The 25,433-nt window shown below is 42.2% G+C and overlaps 1 protein-coding gene and 1 pseudogene across 1 annotated transcript in view; one reads left to right on the top strand and one right to left on the bottom strand.

The window, feature by feature from the left end:
• Positions 1-25,433, bottom strand: part of ppargc1a (peroxisome proliferator-activated receptor gamma, coactivator 1 alpha) — a 474,789-nt gene that overhangs the window by 178,081 nt on the left and 271,275 nt on the right. The gene's annotated exons all lie outside the window — the stretch shown is intronic.
• LOC144598147 (RNA-binding protein 8A pseudogene) lies at positions 23-14,039 on the top strand (annotated as a pseudogene).

Here is a 25,433-nt window from a genome sequence, read left to right as displayed (position 1 = left end):
CCGGTAAGAAGTCAAAACAACCATGGGCAACGGAAGTACAACAAACTTCGGGAGAAAACTGCAACTCCAAGTTCTAAAACTTGGTGGAAAGTCACCACTCATCTCCCATGTAAGCGAAGAGAAGGACATGCCTGAGGACACCAGTGACTCCATAATTATGGCTGACTACATGAAAGAAGGCAAATCTAATTTTGATAATACAGGGTAGTCACCCAGCTGACTGCCACAGGGAAAATCATCACCATGATCCTGCTCAACATACATAGAAACATAGACAATAGGTGCAGCAGTAGGACATTCGGCCCTTCGAGCCAGCACCGCCATTCAATGTGATCATGGCTGATCATCCACAATCAGTACCCCGTTCCTGCCTTCTCCCCATACCCCTTGATTCCGCTAGCCCTAAGAGCTCTATCTAACTCTCTTTTGAAAAGCATCCAGTGAATCGGCCTCCACTGTCTTCTGACGCAGAGAATTCCAAAATTCACAACTCTCTGGGTGAAAAAGTTCTTCCTCATCTCAGTTCTTAATGGCCTACCCTTTATTCTTAAAATGTGGCCCCTGGTTCTGGACTCCCCCAAAATCAGGAATATGTTTCCTGCATCTAGCGTGGCCAATCCCTTAATAATTTTATATCGTTCTGTAAGATCCCCTCTCATCCTTCTAAATTCCAGTGAATACAAGCCCAGTCGCTCCATTCTTTCAACATATGATAGTCCCGCCATCCTGGGAATTAACCTAGTTAACCATCGCTGCACCCCCTCAATAGCAAGAATGTCCTTCCTCAAATTAGGAGACCAAAACTGCACAAAATACACCAGGTGTAGTCTCACCAGGGCCCTGCACAACTGCAGAAAGACCTCTTTGCTCCTATACTCAACTCCTCTCATTATGAAGGCCAACATGTCATTAGCTTTCTTCACTGCCAGCTGTACCTGTATGCTTACTAGGACACCCTGGTCTTGTTGCACTTCCCCTTTTCCTAACCTGACACCATTTAGATAATAATTTGCCTTCCCATTTTTGCCTCCAAAGTGGATAACCTCACATTTATCCACATTATACTGCATCTTCCACGCATCTGCCCTCTCACCCAACCTGACCAAGTCACCCTGCAACCTCCTAGCATCCTCTTCACAGTTCACATTGCCACCCAGCTTTGTGTCATCTGCAAATTTGCTAGTGTTACTTTTAATTCCATCAAATAAATTATTAATGTATATTGTAAATAATTGCGGCCCCAGCACTGAGCCTTGTGGCACTCCACTCGCCATTGCCTACCATTCTGACAGTGACCCGTTTATTCCTGCCATTTGTTTTCTGTCTGCCAACCAATTCTCTATCCGTGTCAATATCCTACCCCCAATCCATATGCTCTAATTTTCCCCACTAATCTCCTGTGTGGGACCTTATCAAAGGTTTTTTGAAAGTCCAGAAACACTACATCCACTGGCTTTCCTTCATCCATATTACTTGTCATATTCTCAAAAAATTCCAGAAGATTAGTCAAGCAGGATTTCCCCTTGACACATCCATGTTGACTTGGATCAATCCTTTTACTGCTCTCCAAATGCGCCGTTATTACTTCTTTAATCATTTACTCCAGCATCTTCCCCACCAACGATATCAGGCTAACTGCTCTATAATTCCCCATTTTCTCTCTCGCTCTTTTCTTGAAAAGTGGGATAACATTAGCTCCCCTCCAATCCACAGGAACTGATCCTGAACCTATTGAACACTGGAAAATGATCACCAATGCCTCCACAATTTCTAGAGCCACTTCCTTGAGGACCCTGGGATGCAGACCATCAGGCCCTGGGATTTATCAGCCTTCAGTCCCATCAGTCTACCCAATACTATTTCTCTCCTAAAGCAAATTTCTTTCAGTTCCTCTGTCTCCCTAGATCCTCTTCCTCTAGCACATCTGGGAGATTGTTTGTGACTTCCTTAGTGAAGACAGAACCAAAGTACATGTTCAACTATTTTGCCATTTCCTTGTTCCTGATGTTCCAGTTATCCTCTGTTTGAAGATTAAATGAATGAATACTTAGATGTGATGCAGTGGGAGTGGCAAGTAAGGTGTGCTAGATTTATCGGAGCACTTTATTCTACTGATTATATTTACATATTGCAGTCTTTACAGATTGAATTGATCTTAATGGACACTTGGATAAAAACGTTATAAAAACAGATAAAAAAAGATGAAGTGCAAATAAAACTGCATTATTCAAATCACATGTAATGAAGTCACATTATGATAGACTGAAGTACATTGGGAATTAAGCTACAGAGGACCTTAAAAATCACCAGATTACAATGCATCTGAAGATCCCTTGCTTTCTATTTCCCACAGGCATGAGGGCCAGAAAGTTATGGATTGGTAGTACTTGTTTGGATACTATAGATGCTGTTAGAGATTCAAACACTCAATCAATGTATGCACAATCCTGATTACGGTGTCAATCCACATGCAATGCTAATTTGATAGAAATGCTTACTGCTTCAGTTATTACCTTCTTTTAGAAGAATTATAAATTACTTACAGATTTGTTGCTGGTTGATCTTCTCCAGCTGTCAATGTGATTCTACAGCCTTTCCTGCATCAAGTGATTGATTTTTTTGTGCGGATTTCTAGACCTCTGCATGAATTCCCAGAGTTGGGATGCATTGGAATACATCTATTTGGAATGCATCATCACAGATTCAACAGAGGGCATATAGAGCAGGTTAAGCTTCCAGGAAAGGGTGGAATTTTATGCATGCAAGTGGGGATGTGGGGCTGCGAGGGGGGTGTATGTAGGGAGGTGCATAAAGGTTGTTTACTCAGATGGAGGCATTGTTCCCGCCATGAAGAACAATGGGGGCGTGGGGGAGCCGTGAGGGACGGAGGGAGAACAAAGGGGGACCTGGTGTGGGGGAGGGGGGGGGGCACTCTAGTTTTGGAATCCTCTGCCCATGGGATAAGCCTGCGTTTGTTTGTTTGTTTGTTCATTCCAGTGTAGGTGCTGTGCACACGGCAGCCAGCCAACAGTCGCTTGTCTTTTTCTTTTTTTCACTTTTAATCTAATTTTTATTTCAAGTTTTTGTGTAGCTTGTCGTGTGTTATGACTATTGGCAGACCAATTTCCCTCCAGGGATGAATCTTTCAGCTGGATTTCAGCAATGAATAAGGTGTGAAACCTTTGCACTTTGATAAGGATACACTCAACTAAACCATGAACAGTTTTACCAACAACGATGATGCAACAGAGAAATGACTGCATGGCCATTTTCAGTAAAAGTGAATATGGAACTTAAATGACAATTTGCCTTTACTTACGTAGATGCTTAAAGGGTGGAGATAGAGATATTTTAAAGTTTGGTATCCCCATTGTGTCATGAACTCAATGAAGCTCTTGGTTTAAGGAGAATGAACAAGTAAGAGCTCAGTTGAAAGAGATAGCACACAGCTTTGCCAGGATTTCAGGCATTCTCATTATTTAGGTACCAATCATTGCACATAATTGCACAAAGTATCATAACCAATAGGCATTCCGCCTCCTTAACGGGTCACTTTGAGAATGGCAGGCAATGACAAGTGGGGTGCCGCAAGTCTCAGTGCTGGGACGACAGCTATTTACAATATACATTAATGATTTAGTAAACATGCAGGTACAGCAAGCAGTGAAGAAAGCTAATGGCATGCTGGCCTTCACAACGAGAGGATTTGAGTAAAGAGGTCCTTCTGGAGTTGTACAGGGCCCTGGTGAGACCACATCTGGAGTATTGTGTGCAGTTTTGGTCTCCTAATTTGATGAAGGACATCCTTGTATTTGAGGCAGTGCAGCGTAGGTTCATGAGGTTAATCCTCGGGATGGAGGGACTGTCATATGAGGAAAGATTGGAAAGACTAGGCTTGTAATCACTGGAATTTAAAAGGATGAGAGGGGATCTTACAGAGCGTGTACAATTATAAAAAGACTGGACAAGCTAGATGCAGGAAAAATGTTCCCAATGTTGGGGGAGTCCAGAACCAGGGGCCACAGTTTAAGAATAATGGGGAGGCCATTTGGAACTGAGATGAGAAAAAACTTTGTCACCCAGAGAGTTGTGAATTTGTGGAATTCTCTGCCACAGAAGGCAGTAGAGGCTAATTCACTGGATGAATTTAAAAGAAAGTTAAATAGAGCTCCAGGGGCTAACGGAATCAAAGGATATAGGGAGAAGGCTGGCATGCGTTACTGATTGTGGATGATCAGCCATGATCACAATGAATGGCAGTGCTGGCTCAAAAGCCCAAATGGCCTCCTCCTGCACCTAGTTTCTATGTTTCTATGATCAAAACGCATTCTGAGTGGTTCTAAGTTAACCCTCATAGCAATTAAGAAATGCACTGTAACTTTTCACAGAAAGCTATCACGCCATGATCTGTCCTACAGAATAAGGTGCTAGTTGCTTTTAAATCTTGTTTTATGCTGTCTGGGCTGGCTTGGTTAAAATATGATAAAGCACAGCCAAAATAGCTCACCTGAATGTCACACGACTCTAAAGTAAAGATCTGTCCTTCAGCTGAACTTTGCCTTAGTTACTCGGGGGAGGAAGAAACACGTGCAGAAGGCTGTGGTTTCTCAGCTGTTACATTGCACTAGAATGTTTGTCTCATGACATATTCAGAGAACAAGGCAGAGCAGAAGTTTTACCACGCACAATTCTAAGGCCAAATGGGATCCATATCAAAATGTTCCACAGTTGTAAAATGCCTTTTACAAGAGAAACTCATGGTTCAGCTGTCATCACGTATATGTAATGCAGACATTTTGCATTATCTCTAGAGGTGGTGCAAAGAATACACCTTCATTGTCCTTGTGAATGCTTGGAAAATTCCCTTCATATTACCATGCCTGCATGTTTTGTCACATGGTGTTTGACTCATTGTACTTCAATACTGAACTTTACTTACTACATGAAGAAGGAACAAAATGTTTAGGCATCAGAAAGAGATTTTAAATTAATCATAAGCTACAGATGATTAATTGCAAAAGAAAGTCAGTAGTTTTACATCATTATATGACCATATTCAGTAAAATATTGTATTGTAAATATTGTAACCCTAGTCTTTTGGTGTAAACGGATTGCTAATCTAAGATTTTTACCTTGCCCAGAATTATTTTTTTACTGGACCACATTTAAATATTTCCAATTCTTCTATTAAACTGTTTATTTTCAGGTCAAACTGAAAACCTTATCACCCACACTGCAAACTGAAAACAACAATCTCATCTCCCATTGTATATAGGCTCAGTTTTGTGAATCTGGAAACAAATATGTCAAATATCTGTTTGTTGCCTCATTCCTTCTGAGAATCCTATTGTACACCAATGCAGATTAAAGACTATAGACTTTACAGAAACCGACCCTTCGGCCCACTGAATCCGCGACGACCGGCGATCAGTAAACTAGCACTATCCTACATTCTAGGGACAATTTTACAACTTACCAAAGATAATGAACCTATAAACCTGTACGTCTTTGGAGTGTCGGACACGTAGAAAACACACATGGTCATATTTGCAACAACCAAATATTAAGATATTGAATGGATTGGTCAGAATAAAAACAGGTCTACCCTGGCATTTTTTATTACATGACATACTGTTTTCAATATAATGCCACATATCATCTAACATGAATGTTGCATGCATTGAGAAATTTGATGAGGAAGAACTTTTTCAGTCAGAGAGTGGTGAAGGTGTGGAATTCTCTGCCTCAGAAGGCAGTGGAGGCCAGTTCGTTGGATGCTTTCAAGAGAGAGTTGGATAGAGCTCTTAAGGATAGCGGAGTGAGGGGGTATGGGGAGAAGGCAGGAACGGGGTACTGATTGAGAGTGATCAGCCATGATCGCATTGAATGGCGGTGCTGGCTCGAAGGGCTGAATGGCCTACTCCTGCACCTATTGTCTATTGTCTATTGTCTATATTTGATATTTTCAGTCTCTTTCCTAATTATCTCCCTTGAATTTCATGCTGCACCCAAGGATATTTTTGTGTTGACTGGAAATCTTATGTGTGGTCTCTCTGAGCTACGTTTCTTCACTGTAAAAATTAATTAGACTGTTGAAATATGCTAAAGTATCTGTTGCATTTTCCTTTGGGCCTTATTATTTATTCAAGGAATCTTTTTTGCTGAGTTATGGGTGAAACATAAGAAACCATACGGTAGGTTTTGAATTTATGTCATCATATAAAATGGGAAATAGCTGGTTGACAGCTTATTTTACGACTCCGCAGATTTCTATTTCCTTTGGCTCGCATTATAAGAGCAGCAAAGCGGACTGCCATCTCTTGGTCACCCGTTTCACATGATTGCACGAGACAAAATCTACCCTGTGAAACCAGAAAAAAACCATCAGTCCACGCTCTAAAGACCATCCCCAATCTACCCATCTCGGGACTTAGTTGACTTAGATATTTCCTGATTTCCAAGAATCATTAAACCAAAATTCCAGAACCCACACCTCCATTTTCACACCAATGTTAAGTCTGCTATTCTCTTCTGATTTTCTTCACCTACTCCATCAAAATGTATATCACTGGTTCACAGGAACACAGGAGTTGGTCATTCAATTCCTTCAGTCTTTCCACTATTGAATTGGATTAAGTTGATCTCAACCTTAATTTCATTTAATTACTTTAGATCTATATCGCATAATATGATTACCTAACAGTAACTTAACAAATCTTTTTTTTTAATTTTCAGCTAACCTAGCTTCTAAAGCATTTTCATGGATAGAACTACAAACTTCAACAATGTGTAAATGGTTGCTGGCATTACTCATGCAAGACTTTGAACCATTTTGAAGATTACTACCGTATCAGAAAAAACAGTTTCTCTCTCTAAATTCAACCAATTGAATCAAAAATCTTAAAAGACCTCAATTATGTGACTCCGCAGGCTATTCTAAATGAAACACAAGTCCTATTCACACAACTGATTCAAATAATGTAACCCTTTTAATCACGATTTGATTCTGGTGACTTTGTGCTGAATTCATTCGCAAGTTATGCAGCCTCTCCGAAACGTGACCACAGAAGCAAATGCTGAATGCCAAATGAGGTCTAACCATAGCTGTAGTGCAGTTGTGTTTTTTAATGTGTATAAGCTGTCCCTATAATAACATTGCAGCACAATTCTGACGAGTACAAGTCTGTTACTATATAACAGTAGGACACAAAACAGCTGGGAACAGATTAGTCATTGCACATTAATGACATACAAATCCATAACTATAAAACTGAGACATGGCTCTGTAACCGTACTAATACTGGAGTACAGTTCTTGTAGGTATTGGCTGCCCAGTATTAAGACCGTAAGACCAAAAGACATAGGAGCATAATTAATGGCTCAGATCTTTGAGTCTACTCCGCCATTCAATCATGGCTGATATATTTACCCCTCTCAACCCGATTCTCCTGCCTTCTCCCCAGAACCTTTGCAACCCTTACTAATCAAGAATCTATCAATCTCTGCTTTATAAATACCTCATGACATGGTCTCCACAGTCATCTGGTGCAACAAATTCCACAAATTCACCACCCTTTGGCTAAATAAATTTCTCCTCATCTCCATTCTGAAAGTACATCCTTGGATTCTGGGGTTGTGCCCTCTGGTTCTAGACTCTCCCATTACTGGAAACATCCTTTCCATCTCCATTCTATTTAGGCCTTCCATTATTCCGGTAGGTTCCAATGAGATCCCCATTCATCCTTCGAAACTCCAGCGAGTGCATGGTCAAATGCTCCTCATACATTACGCCAATCATCTCTGGGTGATTATACCTCTTCTGCATCGTTTAAAAAGCCAACACATCCTTCCTCAGACATGGGGCACAAAACTGCTCACAATTTTACAATTGTGGCCTCGCCAGCACCTGATAAACCTTCAGCATTATATCCTTGCTTTTATATTCTAGTTCTCTCGAAATGAATGCTAGCATTACATCTGCTTTCCTTTCCGCAGACTTAGTCTGCAAATTAACCTTTTGGGAATGTTGCACCAGCATTCCCAAGTCGCTTTGTACCTCCGGTTTCTGAATCTTCTCCCCATTTAGAATGTAGTCTACGCCTTTATTCCTTCTACCAAAGTGCATGATCGCACACTTTGCTACACTGTTTCTAGTTGCCACTTCTTTGCGTTCACTCCAAAACTGTCGGTCCTTCTGCAGCTTCCCTGCTTCCTCAGCACTACCTTCCCCACCACCTATGTTCGCATCATCTAAAAATTTAGTCACAGAGCCATCAATTTGTTCAGTCAGATCATTAACATATAACCTGGAAAGTATCAGACCCGACATCGAACCCTGCAGCACACCACTAGTCACCCGCAGGCAACCAGAAAAGATCCCCTTTATTTCCACTCTTTGCCTTCTGCCAGTCAGGCAAACGTCTATCCATGCTAATAGCTTGCCTCTAATACCCTAGGCTCCTCTTGTTTAGCAGCCTCATATGTGGCACCTTATCAAAGGCCTTCTAAAACTCCAAGTAAACAACATTCATTGGCTCTCCTTTATCTGTCCTGCTTGTTACCTCCTTGAGAAACTCCAACAGATTTGTCAGGCAAGATCTCCCCTTAACAAAGCCATGCTGACTTCAGCCTATTTTATATAGGAAATTAACTACAGATACTGGTACAAATCGAAGGTATCACAAAATGCTGGAGTAACTCAGCGGGTCAGGCAGCATCTCAGGAGAGAAGGAATGGGTGACGTTTCGGGTCGAGAACCTTCTTCATTCCTACTCTCCTGAGATGCTGCCTGACCCACTGAGTTACTCCAGCATTTTGTGATACCTTCAGCCTATTTTATCATGTGCTTCCAAATACCCAATACCTTATTCTTAATAATGGACTCTAAAATGTTACCAGCGACATGCAGGTGAGTTGATGACAGGCAATTATCCCTTAGTTTAATGTAAGGTACAATGCTCATGGGTTCAGGTCTTTCCAGGAGCATTTGGATAGTAGTAACAGGATTGTTCCGAGTCAGCATGGATTTACGAAGGGGAAATCATGCTTGACTAATCTTCTGGAATTCTTTGAGGATGTAACCAGGAAAATTGACAGGGGAGAGCCGGTGGATGTGGTGTACCTTGACTTTCAGAAAGCCTTTGACAAGGTTCCACATAGGAGATTAGTGGGCAAAATTAGAGCACATGATATTGGAGGTCTGACATGGATAGAAAATTGGTTGACAGACAGACAGCGAAGAGTGAGGATAAATGGGTCCCTTACAGAATGGCAGGCAGTAACTAGTGGGGTATCGCAAGGCTCGGTGCTGGGACCGCAGCTATTTACAATATACATTAATGACTTGGATGAAGGGATTAAAAGTACCATTAGTAAATTTGCAGATGATACAAAGCTGGGTGGTAGTGTCAACTGTGAGGAAGATGCTATGAGGTTGCAGGGTGACTTGGACAGGTTGTGTGATTGGGCGGATGCATGGCAGATGCAGTTTAATGTGGATAAGTGTGAGGTTATCCACTTTGATGGTAAGAATAGGAAGGCAGAGTATTATCTGAATGGTGTCAAGTTAGGAACAGGGGACGTACAACGAGATCTGGGTGTCCTAGTGCATCAGTCACTGAAAGGAAGCATGCAGGTACAGCAGGCAGTGAAGAAAGCCAATGGAATGTTGGCCTTCATAACAAGAGGAGTTGAGTATAGGAACAAAGAGGTCCTTCTGCAGTTGTACAGGGCCCTAGTGAGACCGCACCTGGAATACTGTGTGCAGTTTTGGTCTCCAAATTTGAGGAAGGATATTCTTGCTATTGAGGGCGTGCAGCGTAGGTTTACTAGGTTAATTCCCAGAATGGCGGGACTTTCATATGTTGAAAGACTATACACTGGAATTTAGAAGGATGAGAGGAGATCTTATCGAAACGTATAAGATTATTAAGGGGTTGGACACGTTCGAGGCAGGAAACATGTTCCCAATGTTGGAGGAGTCCAGAACAAGGGGCCACAGTTTAAAAATAAGGGGTAGGCCATTTAGAACTGAGATGAGGAAAAACGTTTTCAGTCAGAGAGTTGTGAATCTGTGGAATTCTCTGCCTCAGAAGGCAGTGGAGGCCAATGCTCTGAATGCATTCAAGAGAGAGCTGGATAGAACTCTTAAGGGTACCGGAGTCAGGGGGTATGGGGAGAAGGCAGGAATGGGGTGCTGATTGAGAATGATCAGCCATGATCACATTGAATGGTGGTGCTGGCTCGATGGGCCGAATGGCCTCCTCCTGCACCTATTGTCTATTGTCTATTGTCTATTCATTGGAGATTTGTGCAACTTGAATCAATGGGTTAATAAAATTATTTGCAAATGTTTTGTATATTGAAAGATTCTGTATTGACCTGAGAGAAATTCTAAATGAATTATCTCCAGAACTGGTCCTCAGTCTGATACTACGTCACCATGGACATAAGGTCATAAGGTCATATGTCATAGGTCATAGGTCATGTGGTAGGAGCATAATTAGGCCATTCGGCCTATTAAGTCTACTCTGCTGTTCAATCATGGCTGATCTATCTCTCTAATCCTAACCCCATTCTCTTGCCTTCTGCCCATAACCTCTGGCACCTGACACATGCAGGGAATGGAGGAATATTGATCACTTGCAGGCAGAGCATATTAGTTTAATTTAGCATTATGTTCGGCATTGTGGACTGAAGGGCCAGTTCCTGTGCTGTACTGTTTGTTCTATGTTCCTTGTTGTAAGTAATTTCCAGCTCTTTGCAATCCAGCCATATGGAATAAAAAGTCAATGTTCCATTTGTCCTTTAAATTATTGCTGGTATTTGCTGACAAGTTCTTAGTAATTTCCGTTCCCACATCCTATAGTCTGAGATAGTGAAGATGTTGTTGCTGCAGCCTCCCAGCTCTGGATGCTGGGTTCAATCCTGATCTGGGTACTGTCAGTGCAGAGTTTGTGCATTGTCTCTATGACCATATCCCAAACACATGCAGAGAAGTTAATTAATGACAGGAAATTATCCCTAAGTGTAGTTTAATAGCAAAAAGAATCAAAGGGGAGATGATGAGAATATGCGAGGCTATGGGGATACAGGAAAATGAGAGGAGATATCAGACTAATGGGATTTTCTCCTGGGTGCCAGCAGAGACCAATGATTTGAAAGGTCTCCTTCTGTGTGATATCTTTGTTGCACAAGTTCGAAATAAGCTGAGCTTTCTTTTTGCCCATTTTACTCGACCCCACAGTACCAAATGTTTTGCCTGCTCGTTTATTCAGTAGCATATTTAATCTTCTTAGTCTGTAACTCTCCCAGTGACCTCTAATTTTGCTCAAAAACATATAGCTGAATCTGCACTTTTTATGGACTACATGATGACTTAGCCACAGTGAAATGTGAAACAGGAGCCCCCCTTTTTCTTAAACAAAAACAGCAAAATAGATTCTTCCATACAAAATCATCAGACTACCGTGAACAATTGTCGAAGATCTTTACCTTTCAATCACACTGGTAGGTATATTATCATATTTGGGAATAGAGAAAAATGGTTAAAATAATTGACTGCACTGCTTGTTTACAGAATGAAACAAAACATAATCAAAAATATATTTGGGGCAGAGGGATTTTCAAATGCTACTCATTCAATTCACAGCTGAAAATAGGTTTAGCCCCCAGTGACAAGCAGGGATGAAGGGTCCCTACTCTCTCAATGTCAATAACTCAAAACAAATGCAATTTTCAAGGAGGCCATCGCGTGGACAATCGTCAATTTTCAAAATACAAGAGGCTGATTGAAAAGATAGCCAAAATGAATTCCGACACAGACTTAGGCAAATTAGCAATCACATGTTTACACCTCGCGCTGCCTCGGCAAGGCCAGCAGCATAATCATGTACACTTCGCATCCTGGCAACTCCCTATTCTCCACTCTCCCAATGGGGGAAAAAGGTATGGAAGTGTGAAACGCACACCTCCAGATTCAGGGATAGTTTCTTCCCAGCTGTTAACAGGCAACTGAACCATCCAATCAACAACAAGAGAGCAGTCCTGAGCTACTATCCACCTCATTGGAGGCCCTCAGACTATCTTTGATCAGTCTTTACTGGACTTTATCTTGTATTAAATGTTATTCACATTATTCCCTTTATCATGTATCTGTACACTGCAGATGGCTCGACTTTTTGCTGACTTGTTGGCACACAACAAAACATACACGTGACAATAAATTAAACTCAACTCAAAATCCACTCAACAAGTCAGTGAGAAGCCTCAAAAGAATTGCTTAACAGATGGAATTGCTTCTCCAAATTAAAATCATAAAAAATATTTTTGGTGATTTTTTAAAAGGTCTAGAAGTACCAAATATTACATACCTTACATACATTTCAGCAGCAGAAGATCTCAGAGAATGATTAGAACATACAGAGAGAAATAAAGGGTACATAAGACTAAGATGGCAAACTAATTCAAATTTCAGGCAATTACTATTAAAGGAAATTACAATAACTGTTGTGAACAGGCAGGAAACTATAATTATGTGTACATCAGCACTAGTAAACCCGTGTTGCCACTCAGTGCCCCACTTGGTCATGGGCCTTCTGTGTCAAAATTCAGCAATACCTGAAGAGCGGCACGGTGGCGCAGCGGTAAAGTTGCTGCCTTACAGTGCTTTCAGCACCAGAGACCCGGGTTCGATCATGACTACTGTATAGAGTTTGTACGTTCTCCCTGTGACCGCAAGGGTTTTCTCTGAGATCTTCGGTTTCCTCCCACACTCCAAAGATGTACAAGTTTGCAAGTCAATTGGCTTGGTACAAATGTAAAATAATCCCTAATGTGTGTTGGATAGTGTTAATGCGCAGGGATCGCTGGTCAGTGCAGACTCGGTGGGCCAAAAGGCCAGTTTCCACACAGTATCTCTAAACTAAACAAAACTAAACTGAACCTCAAAGCCCCCTTCTGACACATGTCTTGTGCAAACCCAGCGCTCATTCGCTTATTTACCAGGCGGGTCAATACGTTCTTATTTCCAGGTGAGTTTGTTTCCGCCAAGGCGCAGAATCTTGAAGTCCCACTTTGAATCCGCCCAAAGAACTGGTCCGCCACAACCCGGAACATATCGCAATTGCATTGAGCTCGGCTCCGGGTCTTTGTGTTGTCTCAAGGATTTGGAAGTATCAGAGTAGGGAAAGGGAGCAATTATTTGTCATTGAACCGAAGGACTTTTACCGAAGCACTCGCACGGAGTGTTGTGTAACAACCCGCCTCCCAGCCCGGGAGACCGCCATTGGTGGAGCGGGAGCATATGGCCACTGGCTGGGTGAGGTCACATGGGGTGTGGGGCGGTGATGTCGACATGTTCCTTATTTGGGAGTGCTATAGTTGGCACCCCTACCGGAGGTAGACAAAAAAAGCTGGAGTAACTCAGCGGGTCAGGCAGTGTCTCGGGAGAGAAGGAATGGGTGACGTTTCAGGTTGAGACCCTTCCGAAGGGTTTCGACCCAAAACGTCACCCATCTTCTGCTGGACCTCCTTGAGGCAGGCGGCGAGGACTTCGCCATGGATGACGAGGGCGACGAAAGTATCCACAAACTGAAGGAGAAGGTGAAAAAGAGGAAGGGGCGAGGATTTGGCTCCAAGGAAGGCGCTCAATCCAGGCTGCGAGAAGACGACGACTCGGTGGAGCAAGACGGTGACGAGCCAGGCCCTCAACGCTCGGTGGAGAGGTGGATCCTGTTTGTGACCGGGGTCCATGAGGAAGCCACCGAGGAGGACATCCACGACAAGTTTGCCGAGTACGGTGAGATCAAGCACCTGCACCTCAAGCTGGGCCGGCGCACCGGCTACCTCAAGGGCTGCGCTCTGGTGGAGTATGAGACCGAGGCTACAAGGAGAAGCAGGCGGCCATGGAGGGTTTGAACGGGTCGGAGCTGGCCGGGCAGCCCATCATCGTGGACTGGGGCTTTGTCAGGTGGCCCGCTAGGAGCGAGAGGTGGAGTGGCCGCAGGAGATGCCGGAGCCCGGACCGAAAGCGTCACTGAGCTGGGACGGAGTGCGGAGCGACCGGTGGGACGGAGCGGCCCGCACCGCGCCGGGGACCAAGACACGCCCGTGCCCAAACTGAGCCGTGTGTTACTGGGGCTGTTTAACCTCAGCTGGGACTGTCGTGGGGATGGAGAGAGGGTGGGGAGGGAAGGATAAGGTTGGCTTGTGCAAAACAACACTCAAAAATAAAGTATTTTAGTTTTTTTTTTAAATCTTCAGTCTGAAGAAGCATTTAGTGCGGGCCCTCGAAAATGTAGGGCCGGTAGCATGTGCTACTTTTGCTAATAGGTTAATCCAGCACTGGAGACGTGTGAATATGGTCCAGAGACTGAGGCAGTTGGATTAGATTGGGGGTGGTGTGGGTCAGGGGTGGGGTTGGATTGGGGGTGGTAAGGGCTGATAAAGTGAAGAGAGGGTATATATAATTTTTCAGCAGCAGTGGAATTGTTTTGGGGAAACAACAAATGCGCTCATAATCCCGACTTCCGAAACAGTTTCATTCTCAGCTATTATCCTCGACTCTCCATCTTATAAGTATGAGTCCAGCCAAATCTCTGCTCCCTTTGTCTTGAAACATGGCAGATGAAATATATCAGTTTATTCGGTTTGTTCACAGATATTGTGTCCTGGTCAAGTAACATCTCAAGTTAAACATTCTCACCCATCTTCCCTGCGACTTGCCCTACTACCTGACTCCTGTATTTTTGTAATATACTCAGCTCTTTAATGCTCTGAAATATACAGTTCTGGCCTTTTGATCATCCCCAAATGTTACCCCAATCTTTAAGAAAGGGGACAGGTCTTCACCATCGAACTACCGTCCAGTGTCACTTACTTGTATTGCGAGCAAGCAATTGGAACATATTATGCATGGCAATATTATGGGGCATCTGGAGAGATTCTCACTTCTCTCTGACAGAGAGCATGGATTTAGGAGAGGACGATCTTGTGAAACTCAGCTAGCTGGACTGGTTAATGATCTAGACCAAGTTTTGGATGCAAAGGGTCAAGTCAACCTTTGCATTATGGATTTTAGTAAAGCTTTTGATGTGGTGCCCCACCAACGTCTATTAGCAAAGCTTGACCATCTTGGCATCCGAGGTCCTATCAAGAAATGGATCAAAAACCTTCTAACCAAACGACCAGAAGGTATTAGTCAATGGTCAATCTTCATCCAGCTGTCCAGTGTCTTCAGGAGTACCCCAGGGCACTGTCCTGGGCCCCCTGCTCTTTCTAACCTACTTAAATGACCTTTCAACTTGTGTAACATCTAAGGTCAGATTATTCGCAGATGATCTGATTCTCTACAGACCCATACACTCTCTGAATGACTGCGATACCCTTCAACAAAACATCAATTTACTCTGCAAGTGGGAATCTTCTTGGCAGATGAAATTCAACAAATCCAAGTGCTATGTCATCAGAATGACCCACAAGAAGAATTGTCATCATTATCTGTACTTGATAGGAAACTCTGCACTCCAGGAGGTAAAACATCATCCCTATTTGGGTATCGAACTGTCAGACAACCTCAGCTGGGTAAAACATATTAACCAAACTATCTCAAGCTCAAACAAAATCCTTGGTTTCCTGCGATGAAATTTCTGGAACTGTACAAAATCCACAAAGGACATTGCTTCCCAAAGGCTAGTACGTCCAATACTGGAATACTGTAGTGCCATTTGGGATCCCTACCAAGCGACTCACATTAACAACTTTGAGAAGGTCCAGAGAAGGGCTGCCAGGTTTGTAACTGGTGACCTTAGGACTAGTAGTGTCACAGAAATGCTTCATGAACTCAAATGGGACACCCTCCAAAGACGCAGTATAATAACCAGGTTTACTGCAGTCTACAAAAAACCCACTCATTAGCTCCATCCAACATTGCCCATCTTTCATACAATCGGAACAACAGACCAGGAACTTGACTAAACCAATCCTTGAATTATATAACCATCCAGACCAACAAAGATTGTTTCCGCTACTCACTGTACCCCAGAACCATCCCTGTTTGGAATCCTTTGTCACGTCATATAAAATCTGCTGCTGAAAGTAAATCCTTTAAACTGTTGCTTACAAACACTACATTTTAAATCTGCAACTGCATGCATGAGGGACTGCACGTTTATAGCCCAACAGTGGCAATTGGTGTAGTATCAACAAGACAAGACAAGACCATATTTAAATACTTCACCATTCACTGCTGTGGCTTCAGCTGCCAAGGCTCTGAGCTCTAGTTTTCCTGCTTAAACCTTTAACCTCTCTACAAATTACTCCTTAAAACCCAATTTATTTGCTCAAACTTTTAATGATCAGCCCTAAAACCCCCTATGTGACCTGGTGTCTGTCACTTTTTAAAAATCTGAGAATGATTCCTTGAAACAATGTGACATTTTACTGGGTAAGAGCCTCTATTTAACACATATTAGTGATGATGGTGCTTTAAAAAATCCATTGCTGCCTTGTAGTAGGGTGTGAGCAATAGTATTGTACATATGAAATGACAAAGGTAATGCAGTTCCACAATGACTAGGGGTAATTAATATGAAGAAGGAACAGAGATTGACAACGGGCAAAAATCAAAGAAACTCAGCAAAACAAAGAGGAATCAGTGCTTGGGGCATCAACAACAGTAGGCCTATCAATTAAAGATGAAGGAAATTAAATAGCCCTAAAAAAACCATGAGCAGAGGGTTATTATGCCAATAACTTGTTTCTAAATACAACCATGTAAGCCTTGTCAAGGTGTGAGATGACTGCCAAGGTAATGATAAACGATTTATCAAAATATTCACAAGCAGAATTGTAGAGGTTCTTGTCTTACATTATATCGGGACTAATTAGATTATCTAAACAGTTTCTATTAGCTGTCTGCACTGTGTGGCATCCTGTCTTTGCATGTTAGTTGGGCTGTGCTACATTACCTAAAGTGTTATACAAGAAATAATTATCTCAATTTCACAGTATATCCATTGAGGTTAATGTTCAGTGCAATTTTAGCAGCTCTCCCATGGCACTTCTCAGAATGAGTTAGGGGAAACACTCTTTAGTAACAATAGAGCTTTTTTTATGACCTGAAAGGCACCGTCTCTGTCAGTTATTACTCATTTGGTTACATACTTGCCTCACTGCCAAAAGGTTGCGTGTGTTCAAATGCCACTCGAGAGAGACCTTAACCATAAAAATGAAGGCTTATACACCAGAGTTACAATGACAGATAAATGCATGGTCAATGGTGCCATCGTTTAGTTGAAAATAAATGAATGCTGTAGGGAGGAACTGCAGGTGCTGGTTTACAGCGGAGATAAACACAAAATGCTGGAGTAACTCAGCGGGTCACACAGCATCTCTGGAGAAAAGGAATACGTGGCGTTTCGGGTCGAGACCCGTGTTCAAATGAAATCTGTGTCTCCTCTTTCACTTGGATGTAAAGGATTCCTTGAAACATTTTCAAAAGAAATGCAGGGTGGTTATCCATGCTGCCTGACCAATATATATTCCTTAATTAACATTATATTTTTAAATATCCCCTGGTCATTACCACTTTGCTATCTGTGGGTGTTTGTTAAGCACAGCCTAGCTGCCTTATTTTCCATTTCAATCAGAGGCTGCTTTTCAAAAGAACTGCACTGGTGTAAAATATCTTGGGGGTTTCCTGAGATTGCAAAAGGTGCAGAGAGTGCACACATCTTCGTACTTCTTTAATTTGCCGTGATTGAATGTCACATCCCATTTTAGTAAATGGTATTCTGAAATTTTGAGATAATCCTTTGAATTGATTCCATAACTGTCTATTATTCTGTGAAAATTATAAATGATAGCTTTCATTTACTCACCTAAAAATGTAAATTAACACCTTATAGGTCCTAATGCTTAGTTATACACAGCAAGATGATACACAAAATAGTGCACTGGAGCTAGTGACAAGAGAGATTGTTGAGCCCATTTGCAGAAACTCTCTTCCATTGTCCAATCCAGGGTTCCAGGAGATGGGGAGGAGGAGGGGAGGGGGAGAGGGGAGGGGAGAGGGGAGGGGGGAGGGAGGGGGAAGGTAGGGGGGAGGGAGGGGAAGGGAGGAGGGAGGGAAGGGGGAGGGAAGGGGGAGGGAAGGGAGAGGGAAGGGGGAGGGGAGGGAGGGGGGAGGGGAGGGGAGTCTGTCCCGCTGAGTTACTCCAGCATTTCATGTCTATCTTCAATTTAAAACAGCATCTGCAGTTCTTTCCTACACACCTAGTCATTTTTAACTACGATTTTCAGAATGGGAAAGCACTCAAGACTGGAGAGACATCCTAATGATGTCCTTTAAATGGGCAAGCACTTCTAGCAACTGGGACCAAAGACAGATGAGACTTTCCAAACCTGACCGCAGCCACCATATCCCCCAGCACCCATTCTCCTTTACCACACTATCGCCTCCCTCACAATTGATAATTATATCGACAGGAATTGAATTTCAGTTATTGGTATAAAAACTAGATCTGATTCATTATTATGAATAAATATTTTGCTCTTTTGATAGGCAAAGAAAGTGCAATGGGAATTGTGAATTTATAACAGTAAATGCGGACGTAAAAACACAAAAAATCATAATAAACTGAAACAAGCAGTGGTGTCAGGGGAAGCATGGTTACCATAAAAATATATAAGACAATATAGAAATATATTAAATATCCTTTTCTCATTTTTATTTCATTCTCATAATTTCTTCTAATTTTGGATGTGAAAGTTTACCTCAGTGAAGGGAGAGTGGAAATAAGGGAGGCACTGAAAGGCTTGGTGGGAGGATCAGTCCTCTGTTTAACAGTAATGGTGACAAAATGATGAAGACCCTTGCTCATAACCCAGAGACCTAGACTAATAATCCATGAGATGAAATACCACCCCGACAGCTGAGAGGGCTTAAATGTTTAATTAAATAGACTGGAACTTAGAAAAAAATGTTGTTTCATTAATGGCAATGATAAAACCAGTTAATTATCATGAATGGCCACATTATGAGAGACTTTTACCCACTTTTCCAGTTTGCTCTATGTATGGCTCAAGGCACAGAGCAATCTTATTAACTTGTAACTGCCTCGCAAGTCATTCAGTTGTAAACAAACTACTGTATTGAAACACAATAAGGATGAAACAGGGCAGGCCACCTGGTATCAGCTTAAGTACAAGAGCTGGAAAAATTGCACTCAGCCCAGTTTAGTTTAGTTAGTTTATTCTGAACTAGAGATACAGCATGGAAACAGGCTCTTTGGCCCATCAAGTCTGCGCTAACCAACAATCACACAGTACACTAGCACAATCCTACACACAAGGGACAATTTTACAGTTTTACCAAAGCCAATTAACCAACAAACCTGCACGTCTTTGGAATGTGCGAGAAAACCAGTGGAGAAAACCCACATGGTCACTGGGAGAACATACAAACTCCATTCAGACCGCACCTGTTGTCAGGATTGAACCTGGGTCTCTAACGCTGTAAGGCAGCAACTCTACTGCAGCACCACTGTACTGCCCCAGTTAACCTTCCAAAGTCCTATTCTCAAAAATCAAAGAAATGATGTCTAAATTGGTAGTGCTGTGCCACAGCCAAAGCTATACTCACACAAATAGGCTTAACATCCATTCCACCACAACCCTCTATCAAATTCCACTGGTGGATAGAGCTACCCATGGTGATGACACAGTAGCATACAGAAGGAATGACCCTGAAAATCCTCATGTTGATTTCAGATTCCATTATAGTCTCATAGGATCTGGTCTAATTCAGCCTAGGTGAACTCCAAATTAATATCAGATGTCTACTGTCTCCTTCTGTTGATGAATCAATACTCTTTTCCAATGGGTAACACTGGGAAGAAAACTGAGAGCAAAGAAAAGGCACAAAATGTACTTTAGGTCATTATGAGGGTTCACGAGCATCACCACTGACTATGATAGTTGAGTCTTGAAGGGCATTACTGCTACACTGTTTAGTTTACTTTAGTTTAGTAGCCCACCGAGTCCGCGCCGACCAGCGATCTCTGTACACTAGCACTATCCTACACAATAGGGACAATTTCCAATTCATACCAAAGCTAATTAACCTACAAACCTGTACGTCTTTGGTGTGGGAGGAAATCGGAGCACCCAGGGAAACCCACCCTGTCACGGGTAGAATGTACAAACTCGGTACAGATGGCACCCATAGTCAGGATCAAACCCGGGCAGCAACTGTACCGCTGTGCCACCGTGCTGCCCCTGGGTCAGTGACAATGTGGTAAGCAAACAAACACAAGGAATAAATCTACTTGTTTGGGCCTCATCAATCTATCTGTGGCAATTAAATCTGATTATGAAAGCTTTGATTGGAGTGAGAATCACAAATGTTGTGTTTAAGGACCATTCTTAATATATGGATATTCTTCATCATATTGTGTACCACTTATATAAGTTCATAAGTCGCATGAGAATTAGGCCATTCAGCCCATCGAGTCTACTTCACCATTTAATCACAGTTGATCAATATTTCCCTCTCAACCCCATTCTCCTGCCTTCTCCCCATCATCTTTGACACCCTTACTAATCAAGAACATGTCAATCTCCGTTTTAAATTGTGCGAAATAAAACAGACTCTGAGCAGTGGAATGGCAATGCAAAACTGGACATTCAAGACTTGCTGAGGGCCATCACCAGAAAAATAATTGCATTTTACCATAATCTGATTCAGATTCAGATTTAGTTTATTGTCACATAAACCAGAGTTCAGTGAATTTCCAATTACATGGCCTGGCATATACCATAAAACTATCATTATTATCCAGCAAGGGGACCAACTTTGGCTCAGTGAGGAATGAGCATCAAATGTACCTAAAAGTGGACTTGCCATCCTGTCATGACTGCAAAACAGAATTATATCCATGCAAAGCACCGTAAACAGCATTCAAAAGGCAGAACATAGAAATCCCGCAATTAACACATCAGTTTAACACTCTGAAGTCCTGTTGGATGCACAGTTGTGGATAATTAAATAGCTGATGGAGCTGCAAAAACATCCCCATCCTAAGTAATGATGGAGTCCAATATGTGATCAGACTGAAGCATTTGCAGCCAAATTCAGTCAGAAGTGCTGTGGACAATCCATCTTGGCTTCCTTCAGAACTGAAGAATTGACCTCCAGAAGCAGCCATACCTCATGCCAAACTTCCAGTGCAGTTCCACACTGGCATCCATACAACCACGTGGAATTTTGCCCAAGTATGTCCAGTCCAAGTTGGATAATGTCAATCCAGCTCATTATTGACCAATTAGTTCACCCTCAATCATCTGCAAAATGATTTAAAATGTTTTCATAGCATTATCAGTCACTCATTGATTACCTTTCTGCCAAAGCTCATTTTAGGTTATGGCTGCTTTTAGCTTTTAGATCTCACTGCAGCCATGATCCAACTCAAAAAGCTGATTTCCAGAGATGAGATGAGAGTAACTGCCCTGAGCAAAACAACAATTCAGCTTTTAACTGACAATGGGATCAAAGAGCCCCGGTAAAACTGAAGTTGATGGGCAGCAGCGAGAAAACATTCCAACATTGGTAGTCATTCATCTCACAAAATGATGATAGATTCGTAGAGTGATACAGCGTGGAAACAGGCCCCTCATCCCAACTTGCCCACACCGGCCAACATGTCCCAGCTACACTAGTGCTACCTGCCTGCGTTTCGTCCATATTCCTCCAAAGCTGTCCTATCCATGTACCTGTCTAATTGTTCCTTAAATGTTGGGATAGTCCCAGCCTCAACTACCTCCTCTGGCAGCTTGTTCCATACACCCACCACCCTTTGTGTGAAAAAGTTACCCCTCATATTCCTATTAAATCTTTTCCCTGTCACCTTAAACCTATGTCCTCTGGTCCTCGATTCACCTACTCTGGGCAAGAGACTCTGTACATCTGCCCGATCTATTCCTCTCATGATTTTATACACCTCAATCAGATCACCCCTCATCCTCCTGTGCTCCAAGGAATAAAGTCCCAGCCTACTCAACCTCTCCCATATAGCTCAAAACCGATATGATGGTTATGATTAGTGCAGTTCAATCATCGCCCAGCTCCAGGCAATGCAGACATTCCTTCTGATAGTGTTAATAATCTTTCTTCCATCATGAGATGAGAAATGGCAGTTCACCGAAGATTGTGTGATGCCTAATAAAAAGACTACCAATGTTGGCGGTGCAGGCCCGAAGGGCCGAATGGCCTACTCCTGCACCTATTTTCTATGTTTCTATGTTTTCTATGTAAAAAGAGTGGCACAGTTGCACAGCAGGGTGGCACAATGGTGCAGCAGTAGAGTTGCTGCCTCACAGTGCCAGGACCCAGGTTCGATCCAGACTATGGGTGCTGTCTGTGCAGTTTGTACGTCCTCCCTGTGACCTGTGACCATGTTTCCTCCGGGTGCTCCAGTTTCCTGCCACGGTCCAAAGACATGCAGGCTTGGAGGTTAATTGGCTTCTGTCAATTGCCCCTGGTGTGCAGGGAGTGGATGTGAAAATGGGATAACATAGAGCTAGCGTACTGGTGATCGATGGCCGGCATGGATGTCCTGTTTCCACTCTTCATCTCTAAAACTAAAAACTAAAACATTTGCAATTCCTCAGCAATTGAAGCCAGTAAGGCAGCAAGGCTTAAATATTAATCAGGAATGAACTGATAAGTGACAAAAAAACAAGTGTGCCACAAGTGCTAGGCAATGGTTGCCTCCAAAAAGGAAACCTTTGGCTTTCAATGGCATCAATAATTGCACTCCCCCCCCCCGCCACCCCTATCCCCCCTCCACAACCCCCACCATCAACACCAACATCCTGGTGGGTTATCATTGTCCAAAAATCCAACTGAACCAGCCATGAAAACTGTGACTGGGTTTTATTTCTATCATTGCAAAGGTAGAAGTCAGGAGTGTGATGGAATACTCTTCACTTGCTTGGGTGAGCACAACTCCAACAGCACTGAAGTGGTATTTCAACCAACACAAGCACAGTGGCCGTACTATGTACCATCTGCAAATGCACCCCGATTACACGCTTGGGCTATTCTATAAATAGTGCTGTGGTCTCTACCACCCGCAGTAGGTGCAAGCAAACCCCATCATCTGCAGGTCCCACACTATTTTGACCCTGAAATAAATTGTTTTTGTTTTCTTCGCCACTGAACCTCCTCCAAAAATATGGTCTCTTCACCAAGACCACAGCAACTCAAGGCAGCAGCTCACCATCAATTCTCAAGGAAATTAGGAAAGTCACCGAAAAGCCAGCCTTGCAAGTATCCCATAAATAAATAATACGAAAAACACCTTCACTGAACAAATAAAATAAAGTAAACTTTCAGATTGTACTGTTTTTCCATTTATTGAGTACTCTTTTCTATCTCCCTTTCCCTATATCCCTTTCCCTGGCACACACTCACTTCTGTTTTTAGAAGATATGGAAACAGAAGGGAAATCCTATTTCTTGTGCTCCCTCTCCCTGTTTCTGTGTTTTTTTTTGTCTCAGTTCTGTTTCCTTTTTTTCTCTCTGCACGTTTTTTTTCTGTTTGATTTTCTGAAGTTTCTGCTTGTCACAGCATTTTTACTTTTGGTCCATTATCATCTTCCTTCCAATAACAAACCCCTCATCTAAGTGGATGTTAATTAAATGCACAAAGGCTTGTGGCAAATGTGCTAAGCAAAGCAAATATTAAGTTATGAAACCAAAATTTTGTTAATCAGCAAGAGCTGGTACAAACTTAAATCTTTTATTAAGAGCAACTTAAGAGCTTTGTTTGTGAAAACTCTGAGTCTTCTTGCCTATGAATTCAGGACAGGATAGGGACTTTTCAAATTGCCACAGGGAAATACAAAGATATGCATCATCCTAATTAGAACAAAATGCAATCTGGTTGTGTAAAATAATTGCATGTTGATTGATCATATTATTTCTAATTCCCGTGTCCCAAAGAAGTCCAGGCATTGAGCAAGATTCAATTACCAACAATATGCATACATGTTAAAATTTACTGTGGTCAAAACAATTGCAGCAGGTTTTAATTAGGTGCACATTAGCTTAATAAGTATAGCTCACTTTGCAGTACAGCCCAACATTCAGTATTCACAACTCAGTATTTCTATGCAGAGAGTAAAAAACCTTTTACTCATCCACAATTGATAGAAATAATTTTCATTGAAGACATTTTGCAAATTAAATGCAACCTACAAATGGGCATTTTCAAGAGCCAAAAAAAACAACACTAAACAAAAACAGATATGGTAATGCTGAAATAAAATGAGAAAATGTTGGAAATACTCAGCAGGTTGAGCAATGTCTGTGGAGAAACTGAGTTAACATGTAAGGGTAATGACCCTTTTTCAGAAGGGTCAAGAGGACATGGACAATAATACAGCGCAGGAACAAGCCCTTTGGCCCTCAATGTTGTGCCGAACATAATGCCAAAATCAACCAATCTCATCTCCCTGCACATGATTCACATCCTTCCATTCCCTGTACCTTCATGTGCCAATCTAAAAGCCTCTTACATAAATGTGCTATCATATCTGCTTCCACCACCATCCCTGGCAAAGTATTACAGGCACCCACCCACCAATAAAAGTTCTGAGCATCTACCTTATCTATGCCTCTCATAATTATATATATTTCTCGGTACTCACCTCAACCTCCTGCATCCTAGAGAAAACAATCCAAAATCCTCTGTTTTTGGCAAATCAACCCCTAGTATTGATGTGAAAATATAATACTGTTTTTCTCTACGCACCTGCAGCCTGATCTAATAAATGGAAAAGATAGACACAAAAAGCTGGAGTAACTCAGCGGGACAGGCAGCATCAGGAGAGAAGGAATGGGTGACGTTTTGGGTCGAGACCCTTCTTCAGACTGGTGAGGGAGGGAAACCTGGTCTCAACTAATAAATGGGAAGCCTGGTATCAACTACATTGAAATGAATCAAATATTTACTCCCTTTGGTGGGCAAAGAAGTCGGAGGCCTGGTTTGTCCTTGATCGGCAATGTACAAACCATTGGGAATATCCTCAGTGTGCACCGACAGCATTCTCAATGACTGTACGGATCCTATATAACATTTATAATGTTATTTTGCTGTGTTATCACTCACACCCCATCCCCACCCCTATGGTTTACTGTGATGTTTTGTCGATTTGTTGCCTTAAGATGATGCATTGCTGTTCATAGCAAATCAATTATATATTCTTCTTCATTGTAATTCAATATGAACACGCTCCCTATTTACATCTCTATCAGATCTGCCTTTCAATACCCACTGTCACCTTAATGTTCCACTCATTCTATCATTTAATCTCTTCTGCCTTCCACCACATCAGATTAGCTCTCTTGTTTTCTATCTCCATTGCAATTTA

This window comes from Rhinoraja longicauda, chromosome 1 (genome assembly GCF_053455715.1).
Source record: "Rhinoraja longicauda isolate Sanriku21f chromosome 1, sRhiLon1.1, whole genome shotgun sequence".
NCBI classification, from domain to species: Eukaryota; Metazoa; Chordata; class Chondrichthyes; order Rajiformes; family Arhynchobatidae; genus Rhinoraja; species Rhinoraja longicauda.
Note: the sequence above shows the minus strand (reverse complement) of the source record. Positions and strands in the feature narration are given on the sequence as shown.